Genomic DNA, 24,014 nt, shown 5'->3' on the forward strand with positions numbered 1-24,014 from the left:
GGTTCAGATAAAGATTGCTTATTTTTCAGCAATAGATTATTTAAAGGTCTAAGTGGCTTCTGGCATTCATTTAGAAGATAAGATTAAATGGTGTAGAAGTCTTCAATTTTTGAAGGCTATAATATATTGTAGAACATTTCTTCTTTTGCACCCAAGGTACTGAGGGGTACAATTTGTAATATTGATCTGTAATACTGATTTCAGTTCAAATTTTGGTTTGTATGAACAGTGTCAAAGTTAAACACTTTCATCAATATGGAGAAAAAGGAAAGGTGTTTCTTTTTTTTCTTTTAATCCCAGGCAAGTTTTTTCCCCATTTTCCCCAGTATTCCAATTTCCAAGTTTCTTTTAAGAGAGATCCAGTAGGTTCTCGTTCTTAAACCTCTATGCTTCCATTTGATAAAAGTAGGAATAGAAAATATGGCACTTTTATCCTATTGCTCCACTATTTGATTTTCACTAGCTGTAAGACATACTCCTGGGAGTATGTATTTTAAACTATACTATCTCTTTCAGATAAAGAATTGGACCCATGTTCTTTCCTTTCTTGTTTAATATTAAGAAAATTGCAGATTTATTTTTGATGGTTGAATTCTACCATTAAACATAGTCTCCAGAGTGAGCTTCTAGCTTACCTTTGCTCTTTTATGTTGTTGATATTTTACATTTTCATAACAAAATCAGAATCGATTCCTTGCCATTTCAGCATGAACCCTGGCATAAATTAAAGCCTGGGTCCTTGCTTCTCCCAAAGTGGGAGGCTTTATCCTCTGTAGCCTCCAAAACAAAGTTCACTGTCCACCTTGGCAGTGCTCTTGTTGACATTAGGTTAGCAGGACTTGCAACTGAGACCTTTGGCAGGATCTAGCCACGTCTGCACAAAATGGTAAGACAAATTGCTATGGGCCATGGTGACTGAGAATAGGTGAACTATATGCACTGCATGCAGCTTGTCCATTCCATACATGATTGCTTAACATTTCACCTCAACTATAAATCCTGACTGGAAGTTCCTTTTATATACCAAAGCCACAATTGATTATTTGTACTTCATTAATCATAATTTCACGATCCACAAAATAATGATTATTCAGCAACTTTATAAAATTGTTCATAAGTCTTGTAGGAAATGAGAGTGAACAGATTATGTTTTTATATCTCTGGATGAGGGATATGATCTGGTGTGGATAACTGAGATCTCAGTGGGCTTAGAGGGGAGTGTTTCCCTCTTACAAATATGCCCTTAGGTTTTGGAGGGAGTACAATTGGTATCCCCAAAGGCTGGAGCTGACTCTGATCAGCAGATGTGAGATTCTCTGGCTGAAGCTGGGCCTTTGAGAACAGTTGGGATTGCTTCTGCCATACTGCCTACTGTGCTGCATTGTATAATCCCTGCTTAAGATGTTAGGTTAGGTAGCTGGGTTGATGGTGGAATCCATGAAGCTGATGGTTCTTGGGGGGTCTGCCTTGTGGGGATGTTGAGTATGGAGTAGCTCAGGAATTCATGGCCTTTGTGACAATTATAGACCTGTCCTGAATAATGGAGGATTCAGTGCACACTTGAGATTGCACGTCAGATCTGGGTTTTTGTCTCAGGGTAATTGATCTGGATTTGGAAGACATTACTATCAATCCACTTTCACCGGCAAATCAGTTTTTGATCACTCTCTGGTTGAAAGGTGCCACCCATCTCTGCAAAGATGACTTGACCTGTGCCAGACAATGTTTGATACTGTCCATTATATCTTTCTAGATCAGTTGAAGGTTTTGGAGTTTGGGGCAATTTGTTTTGTCATCTTCTTGCTTAGTAGTTGCTTCCAGTCAGTAGGGGGAGACTATACCTATGATCGTCATTGGTGGAGCGCCTCAAGGTTTACACTTTCCCCCTTCCTGTTTAATATCTACATGAAACTGCTGAGTGAAGCCATCTCACCAGTTTAGGGTGTGGTATCATCAGTGTTTGGATGATACCCAACCATAAATCTCAACATTGGATTGGGGTGTGTAGGTGAGGCTTCCATTGTTCTGGCTCAGTGTCTGGAGGAGGTTTGAATCTGGAAGGGGAAAAACAATGTTTGGTTCAATACTGATAATTCTTTTGGACACCTCCAGCATTGAGATGTTTTCACCATTGGTTTTGGATAGTACAAGACCATTGCATTTCCCTACTCAAGATTGGTGTACAACTTGTGGCTCTTCCTGGACTTGCAGCAACTCACAAAGCAGGTGGCAGTTGAGGCCAGAAGAGTCTTTGCAACTATTTGTCTTGTGTACCAGTTACACCCTTTTCTCAACCTAGAGGCCATTCAGATATTCATTTGTGGTCTTGTCACTTCACAGTTAAGACTATTTAAATGAGCTCTAGATAGCTTCTTAAACACTATTAAATGGAATGCAGTCAAGTACATGTTTATATTGACCAATTGATATTTGCTTTCTAGTGTAGGATTCAAAGGAACGTATTCATGAAAGTTTAACTTCCCTCTACCATTTTTGTTATATTATTGCCAAACAGCGAAAACAGTAGATCACAAGCTTGTAAATAACAATATGAAAAATACCACTTTAAAAAATCTAGAGTTGTAACGACTATTCATTCTATTAACTGTAGTTGTATGATCTAGTTAAAATTTTATAGTCCAAGTATCAAATACTTATGTAAATTCGTCTGGAATAAATTAGAATGGTTGGCAGAAATAAACACATAACTTCAGTTCCAACAGGAGCATGCTAGATTCTTGAAAGTGGCTGCGGGGAGTCTGTCATCTACGACTGAAAGTGAAAGTGCAGGAAACTCCCAAGTGGCCACCTAAAACACTGAAATATTGACAACCACTGTCTATGTTGCTTCCTGCATCTATCTGGTTAGAACACACGATTCTTGGGAACTGCTTTCCGGAAGATGAACTCCCTTGATACATTCTTTTTCAGAAGTACAAATACCCCTAATTTTTTTTGCTTCTGAAACAGCTTTCTCTGAAAACTCTGCATTCTCTGGGTATTCTAAAAGGTTATCATTTCTGTAGAACTTACCATGTGCTGATAATTTCCACAGATTTTCAATTTGCAAAATGATTTTAGTACTTGTTTTTTTTTAAGCATTAAGATTCCTTAGGAAAGTAAGGAAGGGCATGCTCTAGAATTGCTCCAGAGTAAATTACTTTGTGGTCCTGTTCCCATACAAGCTTAAGGGAGACAATGTGTTTTAGGTGTTGTGGAACTATCAAAAAGGGAATACTTGACCTAGTAAATTAACATCTACTGGATCAATTTAGTCTTCATGAAGACCAGAGTTAAAAGTAACTGCATAGAGTTAAAAGTAACTCCACCAAGTCCATCATATTGTGGAAACACCTAAAATTAATTAATTAACCTGTCTTCTAACCAAAGAAAAAAGCTGGAGAAGCAAGACTGAAAAAGCAAGAGTCCTCATTACAGAAATCACTGCAAAGTTTCGCCAGCACAATATAAATCTTCTAAACCAGGGGTGTCAAACTCACGTTCCGTGGGCTGGATGCATCATATATGCTGGCCATGCCCACCCCTGGTTTTGTGAAGGAAAAAAAAGTCTTGATATGGCATGTGATGATGATGTGATGACATGAGTTTGACATCCCTGTTCTAAACCAGTTTTCTCAACCTTGGCAATTTTAAATTTCATGGACTTCAACTCCCAGAATTCCCTAGCCATCCATTGGCTGTGGATGGGATAATTATGTCAATAAACCTTACAACACTTTGCTAGCACAAGGGTTCAAGGTATTAAAAATGGAGAAAGAGGGTGGCGATGCATTCTCAAAATGGGGGTTTCTGACCATGTTAATGTGACTATAAACAACAGTCATCCCACACCACCTGCTGAGCAGCATATAAATTTGTTGGATGAATAAATATATAATGTGCTGCCAGAATAAACAATAAAGAATTCAGCTTGGAAGAACTGCCACGTGTCATTCTTGGTTTTGGTCCTGGCATTTTGGATCGTAAGCCTCTATCTGAAATATACTCTCTTCTCTGATTATTGAAGAGTACAGCATACATGAGAATTCGGTCTACATCTCAAAATTTAAGAAATTTAATTTGCAATTCTGCTAGTTATATTAGAGATTTGGGGACATATTGTCTTTTCTGAAACATTATTTTTACCGTCTTTGATTGTGCCACACATATTTTTGAAAAACAGAACAGACTCCCAGTTATAGCTCCCATAGTCATTCATAAATAGACATGTTGGATATACATTCTTTTGTTGGTAGCTAGGGAAAAAATGAAAGCCAGTGTCATATTTTTATTTTAGAGGAGCCCCGAGTGTGAACAATTACCGATATGTTGTTTGAAAAATTGATTAATATGTTAAAGATAAAAGAAAATGTTATGTAAATCCATCCTTTTAATATAAAATCAAAGCATTTTATCAAATATTTTTTCAGTTTTATCAAGTAACACTTGATAAAGTGTTTCCCATTTCCCATTGAAAAATTCCACAGTGGAATTTTTCAATGGGAAATAAATGAGTTACAGGATTTAAAAAGTAGTTGAACTGTATAACATTGCTTAATTAACTTTGTGTAATCTTAGAAGCTGCATTGCTAAACCACCTGGACATTTCTGAAGTTAACATCAGCCTCTGTGGAAAGCAGGGGAGCTGTTCACATTTTAGGGGAAAGTATCTGCTTCTCCTTCCTACTATAACATCTGGACAGTTTAATTTATAACTTACTTCTTATACTGATATTCATTTATTCATAATTTTACACAAACCAACCAATTGCCTGGAGTCCCATAAGACACTGTCTGAATAAGTGAAGACTCCCAGTTATGACTCCCATAGTCATTCATAAATAGACATGTTGGATATACTTTTTAAAAAATAAAAACTGGAACCAAAGTCTGTTTGGTTCCAGTATCTGCTGAGTAGTTGAATCCTGATGTAAAATATTTCCTTTCCTTTCCAATATAGATGATGGGTGCTGCCTATAAATACCAGTTGGTGAGAGAATGGAACTGTTCTGAGCCAGGTTCGTAAACCGTAATTATTCACAAACTTGTTTTAAAAGCAAAACCTATTTTATTGTAACACTGGGAATTGTTTTCATTCCCAGCCGGAATTAATCTCAAACAGTCCCCCGAATTAAGCACACACCTGTCAGTTCTGTGAAGTGCAGCCAAGAACAGAAGTATCAAATTAACTAGAAAAGAAACCAACCAAAGTACAAGAAAAACCAACCGAAGTATAAAAAGCTTCCAGAATGACTCAAAAACTATTTTGCTTCCTGCAAAGGTTTCATCATCTTGGCCTAACTTTTATCCCTTATGGGAGGGGCAATCACCTCCCAGCCTTACTCCCGAGTTGCCCTTTTTGTTTCAGCTGCTGTCGCCTTCTAGCAGTTCTGTGCCCACGTGCACTGGGAACAGGCTCCCCTGGGTCCTCTGCCTCACTGCTGCCAGACTCTGAAGTCTCAAAAGGCAGTACCCCACTCTCAGATGGTCCTGGCCCCATCTCTTCATTGGATGCAGGACACTCGCCAAGTCCTCTCCAGACTCCCTGACTGGTCCCCGTTCTTCCCCACTGTCCGATTCCGCTGCCAGCTGCAACGGCTGCTGGTGAACCACAATAGGAACCCATCCTCATGGCTTTCAGGAGAGCAGAATATAGGTGCTTGAGTGAAGTGATAGTTGTATAGCACAATAGTTTTATAGCATTTGGATTTTGTTTAAAAAAATCTTGATTTAATTGATTTCAAATGACTTGAATGATTTAATTGCTAAAGGTTTTGAAGTAGTTAGCATTACAAATGTTGTCGATATAAAAAACAAATCCTGAAAATATTGTGACACATTCCCAGAGCTATGTTTTTTCCCCCTACTGTACATAAGCACTAAAAGCGGAAAAATGACACCCCAGGAACCTTGGCTGAGATTAAATCCTGAAGTTACTGTTATTATCAGAGAGGTAAAGCAGACAACTGATGTCACAGACACACGCTTGGTGTGATTTTCATAATCCAGAATCAACTGTGTTTAGAAAGCATTAAGATTTAGTTTCCATTTCTAATTATTACACTGTTTACCACTAGACTAGTTTCTTATATTACTAATTTGATTTGCATACTAGCGAACAGTTAGTTTTGGTGAGTCTTACAGTGAAGAGTTCTGCAGATGATTTATCTGTTATTCACTTGCATGGTGAGCAATTTCTTTCTTGGAAGGACTCATTTTTCTTGTAAGTTGAAAAGAGAATGATATAAGTCATCTTACCACACAACTTTTTTATTTCAAGGTTATGATTGTATTACATTCTCTGACTCTGGAAGAATGGATCCGACCCAGAAACTTATCTTAAAGAGAGAGAGAAAGATGGAAGAATCTCAACCTTTCCTACCGGGTGTCTCTTAGATGTGTTAAACTTCAACTTTAATCATGACCCTGCTGAATTAAGGATAATCAACAAGGCCCCTCTTTGAGGGAGGTGAGGGGTGGGTTAGAAATATAACACTCATACAAACAATAAAAGAAGAGGTATTAGTTCATCACAGAATATGTAAACAATGTGGGATAATACATAATGAAAAAGTGGCAAAACCAGTATATCTTCTGCCTCGTTGCTCTGCATGGGAAAAGGAAGAGCACGTGGGTTACCTAATAACTCTTAAAATTGTTAGAGTAATGGTTAAAGATGAAAAATAAAAAGAATTTGGCTTTTTTCTTATTCATTTAGACTAGAGATCTTCAAGGAAAAGAACATATATTATTACATCTCATCAATTCTATTAAAGTGATTTGATTTGCCAGTATATATTAAACATGGATGTTACTTGAATTGACAAGTTTACACAACCCCCAAATTCCCTGCATTTCCATTTCTTTTCAAAGTAACATCCAAAATGCAGCTTTATATAATATAACAATACCAGAGCAAAACATCCTTTTTACTTTTTATCTTGGAGATGAAAATTATACTACTGCTTGTCATGAATAATATGCTAAATAATAATATGCTAAACATTCAAGAGTTACTTTACAATGTTTGAGCAAACACTTTTTTTCTATTAAAACAGCCACATCCTTTGGAAGACTGAAAATTTTCTCCAGTTGTCTATACATTCGTGTATGCACAAAAACCAGTTCGGCTGGACCATCAGTGAAGCACAAAGCTAAGCAAAAACATGTATATAGAGACAACTTTTGAAACAGCCATGATAGTTTTGCAAAACAAAAACAAAAACTTTAACTCTACAATTAGTGTTCTGTTACTCTAACATGTTTTATGAATCATCATTGTTCTCACTAACACTAATCACCTCCAGTTGTTAATACAATGTCAAGTGATCACAACTTGCAACTTCCTGCTGGCTTCCTCATTCACTTTGGTACTTGGAAACTGACAGTGAACATTGAAAACAATTCACGTGACCATGGGACACTAATTGTGCGCTGTTGCCAAAAGCCAATTTGTGATTAGAGGATGGCAGGCATACTAGGATGGCCACAACTTCGAGGACTGGCTGAAAATAACTTTTTTCAACATTGTCATAACTCCTAATTGTCACTGGAAAACAGTCAGTAAACGAGGACTACCTATATATTATGCTGTTGAGAGTCTTTTTATTGAACAATAAATATAAATATATTTTGAGAAAAAGAAGGGTGCAGGAGAATACATGCTAATAAAAACAACAGGAACTCCAAACAAAAACTGTATGGAGTCAGGACAAAACCTTCCCTTGGTTCCTTTGTAACAGAAACAGGAACAATCATGCTGATAATTAACCTTGTATGAGGTTAGCTGGACAGGTAGAGGCTATGAAACTGGCTATGAGCCCAGGTTAGGGTTCCTCTCATATCTTCATGATGCAGCTTCTGGTTTTGCACCGTATCAGTCTAAATACTGCTAAATTACTTCTACTCATTTGTGGAGGTATATTGAGATGAACATCCTATAGAGACATCAGCCACTGACATAAACTGGTAAAAGCTCACTCTAAACCATATTGTTTGCCATGATGCAGTGAAGTGAAAACTGCTGTCACTTAGTGGTATTATTTAACATAAGCTTTAGGAAATGCTCTACTTTCACCTCAGAAAAAAAACTGTGTGGAATGAAAGAAGATAGAACTATATGAGTTTATTTTTATCAGCCTCTTAATGTACGGATGATTGACCAATTGAAAGAAATCAGAGATCAAAAGCTGAAATAAGAGGAAGAAACAAAATTAATAAAAATAGAAGCTATTGGCAGAAGCAGTTAAATCTTGATCTAAGTGGTTTTTAGTATCATTGATCATCCGTTATATCCTTCTGGCCCAAATACTGTAATTAGAAAGGGGAGGCATGGTGTTCAGGTGATTGTCCTCCTTTCTCTGTGATCAGAAGCAGAGTGATTGAACCTAAAGCTCCTGCTTGTGGGGTACTGTAGAGAATAAGGAAGATGATCTTGACAGAAATAGGCCACATCCGTTCCCAAAGTGACAAGATGAATTAAGTCCAAAACAAGAAGTTATAACAAGTGACTCAGGCAGACACCTGTCATGGTATATGCAGATGACGTGGAAGACAGGTGGAAAAACCACAACCAAGACGATGGTCAGTCAAGCAGCAGCTGAATCTGCATATGGAATGTGAGCATAATGAATGGCCAAGAAGGGATTTTCAGACTTGCAACTGATATCAGAAGAAGCACACTCAGAAATATTAGCTTTAACTTTATTGTAAGACTACATTAACAGAATCTTGAAAGTCTGAAAGTACATTTCCTTGCCTTTTACTTTTACTGTCCGAGAAACTAGGGATGGTCCCTTCTGAGATGTTTGGCATGTCAAAATTCCTTCCCGAGACTGAGTTACTTCTTTTTCTGACAGTTGTCTAGTCTGCACTTTTCCACTTGTCTCCCAAGGTCATTCCCACATACCATTACAGTACATCATCTCCCTAATTCACATCAATATGTAAACTTTGTTAATTTAAATTAATTAATTCTTAATTAAGTTTTATTCCAAAATTCTTCTATTCTATTTTGGATCATTGGAAATCTAGGAACCTGGAGATTTGGAAATACAGGTTTTCAAGCAGATTATCTATTTCTGGAAGCTATTCAGATTCTCTGTTCATGTTCTCAGAACCTGCATTTACAAGCTTCCTCCTCTGTACCTTATTAGAACTGTTTCATAAATTCATGAACTGTTTGATCAATGGTGTTCTATATTGACTGCTACATTATAATCGCTTTGTAGGTTTATATAGGTACATAACATGAAAATATAAAAAATGGCTGAGTTAGAGCTGTAATATAAAAGAAAACCTGTCACATGTTTCTGTTTACTAGCATTGTACTACAGATTACTAATATTATTACTGCTATTAATGAATAATTTCTAGAACTCTGTTTTGAGCTTCAGAAACTTGCAAATTTGCCACAAGAGAGACCAACATTATTTCTGACAATACTTTTATTCCAATTTTCTTATTTCATAAAAAGGATTCTAATGTAGATGGGGACACAAATCTTCCTCATTAGTTTGCTCATATTTTCAAGACATGATTGTATCTTAATGCAAACAGCATTGCAAACACAATGGAAAACTGATAAGAAAGAAGAGTGGAATAGTGCCCCAAATCTGTTAGGAATTATTTGCCTAGAAGCACCTTTGCAAACAAAAGACATGTTCATGTCATTACATGTTTCACTGTTTAAGACATAGGCTGTCTAGGCATGGCAAGGTTTTTGTGCCAAAGATTTCCATGAACCAGTGAGTTTTGGGAAGGTCTTTCAAAGGAAAAATGTAGACGGAGAAAAGTAGAGATCAAAAAATTAGATCTTTGTTCTGTGTGTTTTGTGTGTGTGTGTGTGTGTATGTGTGTCTCAGCATATGGTGGTGAGAACTCAGCCTTATACTATGAGATTCAGTACCTGCTCAGTAGGTTATAGCAGTTACAGCATGTGAACTCAGAAAACTGGGTTGTGTTTAGCAATGGCAATGCTAATTGTGTGTTGAGCAAACCAGAGGCCAAAATGAGGCCATGTTTCTGCCCCCACCTCCATAACTTACATACCCCATGAAAGCTGTGTATGTAGGATGAGAAAGCCTATTCCAAACAGCAGCAGCAGCAGCACAAAGGGAAAAAAAATTAAAAAGTCAGAAGACTGTAAGATTGGGGTGATACTGTGCTGTGTAATGCTGAGTTGTTTATTGAACTGGCCCATTTCCTAAATTCGATCGAAGTAAACAGAAAGAAAACGAAAGAAAACGAAACAACTTAAAACTAATCAAGAATTCGAATGCAGCACGCAGCCCTTCAAAAAGCTCAACGGGCTAACGGTACGTATTACGCCAATTCTGAAGAGCAAAGAATTTGTGACAGCATCGCGAGCTGTAGTCAAAGACTCCTGAGGCTGAAAGAAAGTACATTCATTGGGTTGGAGGTGGGGCCCTCTCTGCTACAAAAGTGAATGTGAGAGTGTACGGTTCCGGACGGGGAAGTGCGTGTGTGCGCGGTTGATGCACTGTTTGTGGCCCGAAGGTATAGTGTGCGAGTTGGGCTGGCGCGCTTTGGAGAGGGGCTGATGGGGAAGTTGTGCCTCTCGGTCGGGGTGAGGTTGGCACACACAGCACTCCTTAAAGAAGGGAAAGCGGGCGTTTCTTGTAGTCGCCTAGAGACTCCCACCACTTCTCTAGCTGTATGAAGAACAGCAGAGGGCTGTGACAAGGGGAGCTTCGGCTAGTCGTACCGGCCCCCGCTTTCGGGCGGCAACGGAGGCGGGTCTGGTCGTGGGAGAGAGAGGGAGGGAGGCGGGTCGCGGAGGCAGGAAGGGCTGTGGCTGGAACCAAGGCTGTGACGGGGGCAGGGCTGTGGGACGGAGCGAGGCCCGGAAAGAAAGGAGGACCCTGACTGCGGAACCGGGCTGGGCCGTGCCGGCCCAGGTAAGAGACCGGAGTTGTGGGTGCAGGAAGTGAAAAGGGCGACGAAAAACATACCCGCGCCGCGGCCGGGACACCATGCCGCTTGCATGTAGTGGAAACCAGATGTCCTGCGAAGGAGACGGGCATATATTTCATTTCCCCCCCTCAATAAATTAAAAGATGTGCATGCCCCTTTATGAGTCGAAGCCGAAAAGGCCGTTTAGCCCAATAGTAATATTTTAGTTCAGGCACGTGCAAAGCGCTTTATGTTTACCTGCGAACAGTTAACCCGCGCGCGCGCGCGCGCGGCGAACCCGTGTTTCCTTGTATGTGTGTGTCACTAAGATACGTATGGCTGTAATCTTAACGTGATTGGCTCCCTGTGTGTATACGCAAATAGTGGTAAATACTTGCCATTGAGTGACACGTGCAGGGGTTGAACCCCTTGCGTGTGTTATGAACAAGATAAGGTTGCCCTGTTTTCTTATGGAAGTTATTTGAGACGACAGAATTAACGAGGTGCAGTTTTCACAAAGCAGATGTGTATGTCCGACTCTGCAAGCAAAGCTCTAACATGCCACCAGCGCTACATGAAAAATGTTGTTTATCAAATCGACGAATCGCTTTCTAAAGAAGTGACGCTAGCCTAGGGCGATTTGGGGGCAAGGTGCTTTCAGTGTTCCGCCTACTAACACACACTTGGCGCCCCCTTTCCGAAGAGAGAAGGAAAAAGCTATTCACTGCAGGCAGCGATAAATTTCCATTGTGTTTTTTAAAATATACCATGGATAATGCTGGATTTGGTGGCCAAAATGAGCTAGGCTGCCATGTATACCGTCTTAGTCGGTCCGTAGAGGCAACCAAAGAAAAAGCTAAATTGCATAAGCTCAAAACTACTTGTTTCGTTTTTGCAATACAATAGTTTGCTGTACAACCCTTGGCTCAAGATAAATTCTTGGGCTGATGAACTTTTTAAATCTTAGGTTGGGTGAAGATTGCAGGGTTTGTTAGTTTAACTGGCTTTTACTTTTTGTTGTCTGTTTTTCCTGTTGAGCTGTAAACAGAATATGTATGCTAGAGAGAGGGAATGTTTACCTGTCAGTTCCAGAAGCAATAAATCCTTCCCCAAGTTGTTATGGTCAGTTTCAATTTCAAAGCAGTGTCATTTGGGCAAGTGTTAAGAGATGGGCCTTTCCTGCCTGTCTAAGGTTTGGTGTCTGCCTTTTCTGGTGGCTTTTGATAGTTAAGGTACTAATTCAAGAAGCAAGAATTCTTTCTCAAATTCAGTCCCTGAAATTCTCTCCTGCTTGTTAAGTTAAAATAGTTGCACTTAGGTGTTGACATCACTGTATTTCTTTTCACTGTGATTGCTGTGAGAGGATATGGCCTCAATTGAACAACATACAACTTTCTTAATTATCCCAAGGGTGCTTTTTCAAGATGCAACTGGACTTTCTGGTTTTTCTTTGAAGACGTTTCGTTTATCGTTCAAGAAACTTCTTGAGCTGAAGAAACTTCTTGGATGAGAAGCGAAACGTCTTCAAAGAAAAACCAGAAAGTCCAGTTGCCACTTGAAAAAACACCTTTGGGACAGCCATGACCTTAATGACTGAGAATCTCCATCAAATTTCTTAATTATTTTTATTTATTAAGTTTATATGTCACTCATCTCACAATGTGAAGCAACACTAAGCACATTATACATTTCTTTTTTTAAAAAAAAACCTGCTTTTAAAACCAGAATAAATAATAACTTTCCCAGTTTTCCTACAATATTTATTTTCACAATCAAATGTGAGCATGATTTAATTTTCAATTTTTGTCTATTTTTTTCTCATGTAGTTTATTTAAAAAGATTTATACACTGCTTTTCAAACAGTATTTACAGATAGTTTATTCTGATCCATCCTAAGAGGCAAAGTTATCAGGTAATAGTTAGATAATTAACTATTTTGAAAGCCTAAACAAATAAAATGTATTGTCTAATTCAAAAAGTCCACGTGACAGGCGTTCACTTTCATAAATAGTGCCACATTCAACTGACCTGCCAAGGTCTTTTGCCTGAAAGAAAGCGTAGAGATATGATCCATGGATTTGGCAAAATGGAGGAATCCCAATTCTTTGGGTATGTATGTCTAAGAATGCCTTAGGGCTTATGGGAAGCCCTTACATTTTGAACGGAAGGATAGAAACCAGGGAAAGATAACCTTATAATCTAAAGCTAATAGAAGCTTTAGGTAAAATTTATTGATGCTGGGTTTCTCTTATTTTGTATTATTTTCATACTAATGTATTTTAATTTCTATAATTTCATATGGTTATTTTATTTTTTTGTTTTTTTATCCCCGCTTAGGCAATTTTTGACAGTGATAAGTAGCATTTTTAAGGAGAAAAAAAAAACAATTCCTCCCATTCAGTAAATTTGTAGCTATATTCTAGAACAGACATATCTACATCTATATCTATTCCTATATCTATATAGCTATAGAGTATTCATCTTTAAAGGCCACTAAAGTTATTGGGAAGTCATCCAGTATTAATTTCTTTGATTAATTCATGTCTTACTTATTAATTTATTTGTAGCAGTTTTATATTGCAATGCTCTGAGGAAGTTTTAGGTGAGAAAAATGGTATTTGGACATCTCTGGCAAGGAAAGGCAAACTTTGGGGTCTGGGACATATTTGGAATTATAACTGGTTGTGTTATATAAAATGGCTACCATGAAATACTCGCCTATTAACAAAATGGTTACCAGTTTGAGCATATACAGTTACAAATGTCAATTTATTGGAAATTCAACTAGCCCTCCAGGATAATTTCTATCGTCCCATTGGCACCTTTGTGAAGGTGCCAAATACTTTGTGACAAATAAATAAAATGCTAGAGGCTGATTATTTCCTTTGTAGTATGCCAGCTTCCTGTTTATGTTTTTTAAATTATTATTTTTAAATGCAATTGGATATTCAGAAAGAAATAAAAATGGGAAGCTTTCAAATTCTCTGCAACTCTTTGTGAGACTAATTATAGGGAACAAAGGTAATCTAAATAATTATACCAGAAGTTTAAGCTATGAAGTATGAAATTTAAAGTAATTCCCAACATAAAGATTACTAAATCTATCAAATTACACTCAGCATCATGGATGTATATATCAACAATAAAAATGCAAATAATTTCATGCCCAGTATGAAATAGATGATATAAATAGATAAATAAATGAAATAGATGATATAAATAGATGAAATAGATGAAATAGATGACAAACATTTTGGTGCTATATATGCTTTATGGCTGAAGATTTTGTTTGTAAGCATTGAATTGAAATAGATTTTCTGTTCCTGTATATTGGCAATTATTGAGGCACATTTCAATCTATAGCACACTTCAAGCAGCTGTTCTTAGATAAAATCATTCGTTGGTAAGTCATCCCTCTGCTATTTGGTGAATAATTTACAAACATTGTTCCCTTACATAAATGTGTGCATTTTCTTTTTTGTTTCTTTTGCAAAGTTTCCTTTAGATTTCTAACTGCATTATTTTTATAAACATAGGTAGTGGGCTTTTAGTTACATAATTAATTCAATATCAGTCAGTGCAGCATGTGTCATTGCTTATTCTTATGCTGTATTGTCCTATGTGATCAATCTAAATTCCTTAGAACAGCAGAAAAATAGAACCATAAAATTATTTATTTTTTAAGTACAGGATAGTCTGTGTTGTGGGATTATATAGTTTTTTTCTGTAGAGAATAAACCAAAGAGTATTAGAAAACTAATCAAGTTTAAAGGTAAAGGTTCCCCTCACACATACATGCTAATCATTTCCAGCTCTAGGGGCTGGTGCTTATCTCCATTACAAAGCCAAAGAGCCAGTGCTGTCCGAAGACGTCTCCATGGTCATGTGGCCGGCATGGCTAAACGCTGAAGGTGCATGGAATGCTGTTACCTTCCCACCAAAGTGGTCTCAATTTTTCTGCTTGCATTTTTACATGCTTTCGAACTGCTAGGTTGGCAGAAGCTGGGATAAGTAACGGGAGCTCACTCCATTATGCAGTGCTAGGGATTCAAACCGCCAAACTGCTAACCTTCCTGATTGACAAGCTCAGCATCTTAGCCACTGAGCCACTACATCCCTTAATAATCAAGTTTACCCTATGATTATTCATATGAGGCAGTTTACCTTATGTCTTAAGTAAAGTAAAAGTACTTTTGATTACTTTTGTAATTAGACATATTTCTAGGATGAGGGAAATAATTCAATCTTGAGAAAATGTTCATCAGTGTTGCCTTGTCTTGCCCTAAATGTACAGAGAAGGATTGCTATGAGAAGATGTCATAGTAGGATAACTTTGTTCATATTTGGGCACATGTGAAGATCTCATTCTCTGAGAAGTCTATAATACTGGGAAATACAGTAAAAAGATGTTCAGCAGCAATTGGGTAGACTCAAGTACAATAGCAATAGGTGCATTGTTGGCACCAAATTGGGGACTGGAGAAAATGTGTATGACTAAGAACACCAACTTGATAGGACATCAATCAGAAAAACAATCAATCAGGAAAACTTCAGAGGACAGATTTCATTGTAGGAGGTCTTAAAAAATCATTCTGAAGTGGAAAAATGAAATCAAAGAACATCAGTCATGTTTGGCTACAATCTGGCTACAAGTGTTGTACCTATAGATTTTCAAAGCTTTCATATTTTATTTATGCATATTTAATGTTCTAAAGGGTTGTCCAAGGGCTCCAGTCAAGGGCAAGAAATCTTGGAGACAGGTGCTCTAAAAATCTTTGGCCACCTATGGTATATTCCAGTCAATGCTTTTACACAATTTCTGATTGGGTCATTTATTTTGTCCTCCACTTCCATGATAAAACTGTAATTTATATAGCATAAAGGAAATGAAAGTTTTCCTTGATCAAGACTTAAAGTTCAGGGTATGACAGCAAAGATAGATATCATTACTTAAGAACTACTTAGAAAGGTTGCTTATAAAATTGGCAAAGTATTAGCATGTAAGTGCAAGTACACAAACAGGTACCACTTCAGTAGAAAGGTAACAGTGTTCCTTGCACCTTGACATATAGTCATGCTGGCTACATGACTGTAGAAATGTCTTTGGATAAAGTTGACTCCCTCAGCTAAGAAATGGAGACGAGCATCACTTCCTAGAATCAGACACAACTGGATAAGGAAAACCTTTATTTTTACCTTTTTAAGATGGAAAGACAGTAGAAGCTGAAGATGAGCACATTATATTTTATTAATTTTTATTTTATTTTTTATTTTGTCAGATGATGGAAATGTGTTTTTCCCAAGCAAACTTGAGGATTGGCCATTGCTCTACTGGAAGTTGCTTCCAAAATTTCCACTACTCTTTCTGCTTTCTAACATTACTTTTGAATTTACCTCCTCTCAGTTTCAGCTTATGCCCCCCATGTTTTTGATTTTTGCTTAATATTGAAAATACTTGTAGAAATTTCTAGAACCTTATTCAAGCCTTTAATATATTTAAATGTTCCAGTCACACACTTTCCGTTCTCTTCTCCAGGCTGTACCTATTCAGTTCCTCCAATCTCTCCTAATAGGTTTTGTCTCTGATATCTTGCACCATATTTGTTGCCCATCTCTGGACTTCCTCTATCTTACTGATATCTTTTTTTAAGTGAAGTCTCCAGAACAGGACACAGCATTCAAATGGGGTCTAACTCTGATTAAAGCCCTATATAGCAGGATTAGGACCTCCTTTTTCCTGCTGGTAATCCCTCTAGTAATCCATCCCATAAGTTTGTTTTTGTTCGAAGATGCCTAGCCATACTGTTTTGCTCTTTCTGCAGCCATCTGCCATGACCACACCTAAAACATTTCCTTCCGTCTAATACTGTACCCCCAATACTGTGCCCTGCCAGAGGATTCTTTTTCCCCAAGTGTATGACCTTATACTTACTGTAGAAACATTGAACTGCAGTTTCCATACTTTTGACCAATTTTCCAGCAATGCCAAATCATTTTCCATGCTATGAATATCTCCAGGAATGTCACACACCTTTATTATTATACACCTTTATGTCATCAGCAAAAACCTTATCTAGCAATTCTTCTGTTATATCACTTACAAATATATTAATAGGACCTAGGACTGAGCCTTGTGATACACCTATTGTGAGCGGCCTTTGTTCAGACAGTGCCCCTTTAACAATCACACACTGAGATCTATCTATGAGCCAACTTCCTATCCACTGAATCACCCAGTGATTAAGCCCTAGCCTGTGCAATGAATTCACTATGTGGAAATGTATCAAATGCTTTGCTAATATCCAAATCTACAGCACCACCTTGGTCCAAATACTGGTGGCAAAGTTTTAAAAAGTCAATCAGATTGATGTGACATGATCTGCCCTCAGTAAGGGCAAGCTGTTTTGAGTCCTTTTGGGTGTGGGTTATGTGGGTTACTTTTCCTTCAATACAGTTTCTAGTTTTCAAGTATTCTGAAAAGTAATGTTGTCTTTATCCTTTCAACTATCTGCTAGTTGAGCTCTAATATAATTTTAAGCAGATTTTTGACAAGGGATGTAAACATGTTGATGGGGTGTTCTATGTTCCTGTTTTGCTCTGGAGAATCCCATTTTAGAGTATGAGACAAATCTGATTGCATGAAAATTTGTGGCAGATTAGGTTTCGGTTTTAGCCACATTTCTTGGCCACACCTTCATACATTTGCTGATCCTCAGTTAATAGAATAGATGAATAGAGGAACTAATTTAATGAGTGACAACTGGAGAAATCCAGCAATACCAGCAAGAGTGGCTGTTTTTGTATTATTTTATGATTGCAACTGATGTAGCAATATGTAGCTTTTATCCACCGGCTGTCAGACTTGTAAATACAACTGCAATCACTCCTTGCATACATGGAAACATACGATTGGTTTCTCCCTAATTACTTGTATAAGGACCATTTTCTACAATATATTATTAATGTTGTATTATATTTGTTATGTATACCACCAGCAGGAGCAAAATCAATTTTGTTGTACAATGACAATAAAGGTGGTGGTGGTGATGATGATAATGATAATCAGTGGTGTGTTTCAAATATTTTCACCACCGGTTCGGTGGCCGTGGCTTGGTGGGCATGCTTTGCGCATGCATGCACACTTTGTGTGTGCACGTGCCAAATGCACACTTTGTACAAGCGCAGAGGCATTTTGACTCACCTCCTGCAATCCTGCACTGAGCACTCTCCCTGGTGCTTCAGCAGCCGCCGCTTCAAAAGCAGGAGGACATAAAGGTTAGTATGGGAGGCCGGGCAGGCAGGTGGGCCCAACAGAGAACGTTGGAGAGAACCGGTTTGGTCTCCGCTGCTCATTGCCACTATTGGCTCAAGCAGAATCAGGCCAAACCGGTAGAATACTACTGATGATGATGATGATGTGCATCTAACTGTTTATTCAGTAATACACATTGGAGTAAGTCATAATGTAGTTTACTTTGATTGAGTGTGATCTGTGAAACTTGCTACAGATTAACTCTGTTATGATTTTTTAAAAAGAAATTTCTATTTCTTGGTCTCTATGTTTATTCTTGTTTGTTATATTCATTACAATGATAATTTCTTTATCATTAAATTACATTAGCGTATAACTGCCATATATATATATATATATATATATATATATATATATATATATATATATATATATATATATATATATATATATATATATATATATATATATGGATCTTTGGTTATTCGGGTTTTCTCCCGCGTAAGATTGGAAGTATCTAGGCAACGTTTCGATGAAGTCTCATTCATCATCTTCAGGCTTCTGTCTTCAGCTCTGTGCTTCTCAGAGTGATGTGAGCTTGCAGCTGCTTCTTCCTTTTAACTGCTAGTGGGGGTGTGACTTGATTGGGTGGGGGCTTGGCTGTGTTCTGATTGGGTGGGAGTGTGTTCTCATTGGTTGGGGGTTTTGGCTGTGTTCTGATTGGTTGGGGGGTTGGCCATGTTCTGATTGGCTGGAGGTGTGTTCTGTTCAGGTGGGGGCTTGGTTGTGCTCAGGTTGGTCTTAGTTACTGGGGGATTTGAGCTGGTGAGCTGTGATCTTGCTGTTTGGCTTCGAGTTCGTGGTCATCTTCATGGTGGGGGTCAGTTCGCTTCATGTATGGCTCAGAGGGGTTTGAAGTGGGTAGTGATGCAGCTGCAGTGCAGCTTCTGGTCTGTGGTCGTGTCTCATCTTCTGTGTGGGTGTGAGTCTGCTTTTTACGTGGAAGTGTGGTGGTGGCATCTTGTGTGGCCCTCGTGGGTGTGGGTCTGGTGTCATTCATCATGTTAGGTACTCGTCTGTTCATGAGGGCGGGTTTCCAAATGGCTGGTAAGCGGGAGGTGTCATCTCTTTTATTCATGCTGTGTGGGCGTTTTTCTATCTCTATGGCTTCTCTGAGCACAACCAAGCCCCCACCTGAACAGAACACACCTCCAGCCAATCAGAACATGGCCAACCCCCCAACCAATCAGAACACAGCCAAAAACCCCAACCAATGAGAACACACTCCTACCCAATCAGAACACAGCCAAGCCCCCACCCAATCAAGTCACACCCCCACTAGCAGTTAAAAGGAAGAAGCAGCTGCAAGCTCACATCACTCTGAGAAGCACAGAGCTGAAGACAGAAGCCTGAAGATGATGAATGAGACTTCATCGAAACGTTGCCTAGATACTTCCAATCTTACGTGGGAGAAAACCCGAATAACCAAAGATCCACATTCAAATACCCGCGAGAACCTCAGAAAACACACATATATATATATATGACATCTATATTATATACTAATGTAATTCCTAGAAAATACAAACTGTGCTCTGGAGTGTATGAAGATGCAAAGACATCATCTACCTGCAGCTCCTTAAAGCAGCTGTGCCCTTTCTTGGCAAAATATGGCTGCTTTAAAAGGATTGCAGAAAAGTACTGTGGTAGTGGTCCTGCACAATCCAAAACATCTGTTTGAAACTGGTCCTGAAGTGTTGCACAGCCCTCATAGCTAATATTGTAGTTGATGAAGGCAAATATACATTATAGAATCAAATATGAAAAGGGGGGCATGTAAAATAATAGATATAAATTATAAGCATAGTTTTAGCAACTATTAGGCTGTTCAGTATGCACTTACTGAAAATAAATTCCCTTTTTCTATTCTGTGTGGTTTGTGTTCAGTATATTCCCAATACATATTCTAATCATTAAACAATAAATTGTACTTTTAGTTACATATTTAAAAGGACATTTTAAGTATTAAGGAAATTATAACAATTTATTGTCACGTGCAGTGGCAAATTACTGTATATACTCGAGTATAAGCCTAGTTTTTCAGCCCATTTTTGTGCTGAAAAATCCCCCGGCTTATACTCGAGTCAGATTCCCCTCTGAAAAAAATGGTGTGGAGTCGCGGCCTCTCGGCGGCAGCGACTCCCAACAGCCAAGCCGGGAAGGGAAAGGCAAAAGCGCTTTGCCTTTCCCTTCCCGAGGCGGCGGGACTGGGGCCATGCCGGCGGTAGTGACTCCTGACTCAGGGGGCCTCCGAGGGAGGGGAAGAGAGTGACTCCCGCCTCCCGCTGTCATCATCATCTTCTTCTTTTGGGTTAGTGAATCAATTAAACCTTTCATGATAGTGAGATCGTTTCCCAAATTAATTATTTTTATTTTTGAAATTTACCAGTAGCTGCTGCATTTCCCCCCCTCGGCTTATACTCGAGTCAATAAGTTTTCCCAGTTTTTTTGTGTAAAATTAGGTGCCTCGGCTTATATTCGGGTCGACTTATACTCGAGTATATACGGTATGTACTTTTTCAGTTGTTTTCTTCATTGTTGTAATCCTGGAAAAGTTTACGTACGTGCACCCAAGAGAGAAACTAATGCCAATACAATTATTTTTGTCAGAATAAGAGCATTGGATGAAAAAATAAACCACCTAAACCATCTTTCTAATTATAATCTCCGTATTCATGCCTGTTATTTACAGTTTAAAAACTACATAGTGAATAGTATAAAGTTGATGGCAGGAGGAATTTGATTCTTAAAACTCGTTACAAAAATAGAAACAAATGGAAAAAAATTACATGTTCTTAAAAGATGACAACACTTATGAGATTTCAAGATGCTTCTACGCAAGAACTTTCCGTGTACAATGTCCCTATCCCTTCACTCATGTTATACAGGGTCCAAATGATGCTGCTTCTACTGTTAAAATTAATATGTCCTTTTTCTTTTATAGAAAACAAAACATACTCTCATAAGGAGGAAAAGATGAATCAGATACATTGCACAATTATTGATCACAAATGAGTGACAAATTTGAGGAGACCTTATCATTTGATAAGGTCTCAGCCTTTATGGCATGTTAGCACACAGTATTGGGTAAGGTATCAGGCTGCATTTCATTTATACCAACAAATATGATGACAAATGGTTGTCTTTCTGTATTGGGTAAATATTTCTGACTATTACTTCATTATGCAATAACTCATGATATTGTGTAATATGTGGGTTTGCTAACTGGAAAAATGTACTTTTTTATTTTACTTTTTCTTTGAAGGAATGAAATAAACCAGCAGCAGAGCCAAACATGAAAAAAACAAACAAACTATAAAAATACACACACAAGCATAATTGGAAAGACAATGCCTTCTTTTAAAAGACATTCTAATTTATGATTTTTCAGCATGAACTGTTGTGAAGAATTACACATTATTGCTACTCTTATGCAGTTTTTCTTTTTAAACATTTTCTGCCAGTTATGAGATGGCAGCATTATAAACCAATGTATAAATTAAGAACGATTGAAAGAATGTGCAAAGTCTGCTATTTGGATGGTGGTAAAAGGTAAAGTACTAAAAAAACCATTTGTTGGAAAATTAAGGGCTTTGCTTTGCTAGGTTTCCAGCTCCTTTTATTTAAAAATGTCTTAGTTCAGGGATCTCCAAACTTGGCAACTTTGAGACTTGTGGACTTCAACTCCCAGAATTCCTCAGCCAGCATGAGTTGAAGTCCACAAGTTGCCAAGTTTGGAGACCTCTGTCTTAGTTGTTCTCATGTTTCATGTAGACAGCTAGCTAGATCATTACATTTGAGCAGTTGGCTAGGTACATTATTGGCGAAGGAAGAGGCATTTGAAAGAGGCTTCCTGATAACAAGGTAGCAGGACAGCTTGTTTTCGTTGCCCAAGGCAAGGGGTAGAAATACAGCATGAGTATATTGCAGAATTAACTACAGTAGCCACAAAGACATAGGTGCAGGTCCTTGTACTACATACTGTAGTAGCCCCAAAGACATAGGCGCAAATCTCCTGTGGAGTCTTTGGTGCTTTCTGAGTCTGATTGCTTGCCTGTAGATATTTCTTTACAGACTAGTAACATCTTCAGTGCTAGGAAGAAGTGAGTTTGCTCTCTGTTTATATACGGTAGCTTGATCTGTCTGTGTTGATGGGCAATTGTTTTATCCTTGGTAGTTAGGGCATCTCCTTAATTAGGGTATGGTTTACTGCTTGATTGTTTGGTATTAATCCTGCTATTAATCCCTGATTATCTGGATTTTGATTGCAGGTGAAGAAGTGTTTTGGCCTCCCCCTCCCCCCGCTTTAGCTTTCTTATTTGTTTTGAATGGTGTATACATGTTGTTTATATCTATGTGCCTATTGATTGCCTATTTGTCTAAGTGTCAAGGTTCCAGAAATTCCCTAGCATTTTTGAATTTGGCTTGGTCTAGGATTCTCATGGTTTCCCAATTGAAACTATGGTTAAGACTGTCCACATGTTGTGAAATTAAGATGTTTTTTATTGTTTCTTTTGACCGCTGATTAGTGCTTATGTATGTACTCTGCTAGTCTTCTGCCAATTTGTCTTGTGTAGTGCTATTACAATCATTATACATAACTCCTGTTATACATTGTCATGACTCCTGTTTTTTCTTATAAGTTGAGAAAAAAGTAAGGAACTTTTGATAAAGTTGTGTGGGTATCCGTTTTGTTATGTAGTGATGATCAACAATTTAGATCAGTGATTCTTCATATGTTTGATCCAACTACCCCTTTCTAAAGTCTCAAATAATGTCATTACTCCCCTCCTTCCCCAAAAGCTAGATTGTGGTTTTTTGCAAGTATCTTTGCAGCAGAAGTCCCAAATTGGATACTTGACTCACAAACATGCAATTACTAATTGTACATTACCCTAGAATATGCCCCCATTACTCCTTGAGAGTGGGTTCCCCCCAGTTTAAGAATCACTGATACAGACAGCTTTAATAAATTATGGGACAGAGATCTCCCGTTAGCTAAGACTCATGATCTACCTTTCTCCAATAATGGCAGCAATGTATGTCAGTAGTTCCTCAGTATTAATCTGCAAAATTAGATCTATATTTAATAGATACAATACATCATTATCTTTTGACATTATTATACATACACTATATAATACATCATTATCTTTTGACATTATTTTAAAATTTACATTAGTATTTGTGTAATTCATGGCTGATTTTTTAAAATGTTTTTTGGCATTGTGTTGAAAGAAGTGTTCAGAGCCAGGTATCTCAAAATCTTAAAATTCTTAATTGATTTCTGCATGCAGCTCTCATTATTATTTTTAGGACACTTTAACATATTTTTGGGGGTTTTTAATCAGCTTTTTCACCTTTCAAACTGTATTTGTGTATGGGTTTGTGTGTGTGTGTGTGTGTATCTATGTCTATCTCACTGGCATCTTAATGGTATGTAACTTCCTTCCTTTGTTTTTAGCCCCCTCCCCTTCATTTTTCCTCTTACCTCATTGACAGCTCTCTCTCTCTCTCTCTCTCTTTCTCTCTCTCTCTCTCTCTCTCTCTCTCTTTCTCCTCAGTTGATCTACATTTCACATCATTCACATAAATATATTTTAGGGATTCTTCTTCCCTTTCTTCCATCGTTCTCCAGGTCTTTTTTTAGAAGATGTTTGTTCTAATCTTAGCATATCTCAAAGGCTGCTGATGTGTTTTCTTGTCCTATATATTGCTATTTTCACTCTCTTCTGACATTTTAAAATAGAATATCATGTCACAGATTTGATATATTTTCACCCCTTTT

At 37.9% G+C, this 24,014-nt stretch overlaps 1 protein-coding gene and 1 long non-coding RNA gene across 4 annotated transcripts in view; both read left to right on the plus strand.

Annotated features, from left to right (window-relative positions):
• Positions 1–793: 793 nt before the first annotated feature.
• LOC148129014 (uncharacterized) lies at positions 794–7,231 on the plus strand. The gene is made up of 3 exons (XR_015745954.1): positions 794–886; positions 4,961–5,018; positions 7,059–7,231. It is a non-coding gene; the product is annotated as an uncharacterized LOC148129014 (long non-coding RNA).
• A 3,217-nt stretch (positions 7,232–10,448) lies between these two features.
• Positions 10,449–24,014, plus strand: part of LOC113413518 (signal transducer and activator of transcription 5B) — a 43,774-nt gene continuing 30,208 nt past the window's right edge. The window contains exon 1 of one of the 3 annotated variants that reach the window (XM_026669843.2): positions 10,449–10,518. The gene's annotated coding sequence lies outside the window, so the exon portion shown is untranslated. Of the gene's footprint in view, positions 10,519–10,574; positions 10,920–12,927; positions 13,024–24,014 lie in introns of those variants that run through there. The other 2 variants (XM_026669842.2, XM_026669845.2) reach the window with 2 other exon arrangements.

The sequence above is a fragment of the Notechis scutatus genome, chromosome Z (assembly GCF_049901735.1).
Source record: "Notechis scutatus isolate UNSWTSFEM ecotype Mainland chromosome Z, rNotScu1.2, whole genome shotgun sequence".
NCBI lineage: Eukaryota > Metazoa > Chordata > Lepidosauria > Squamata > Elapidae > Notechis > Notechis scutatus.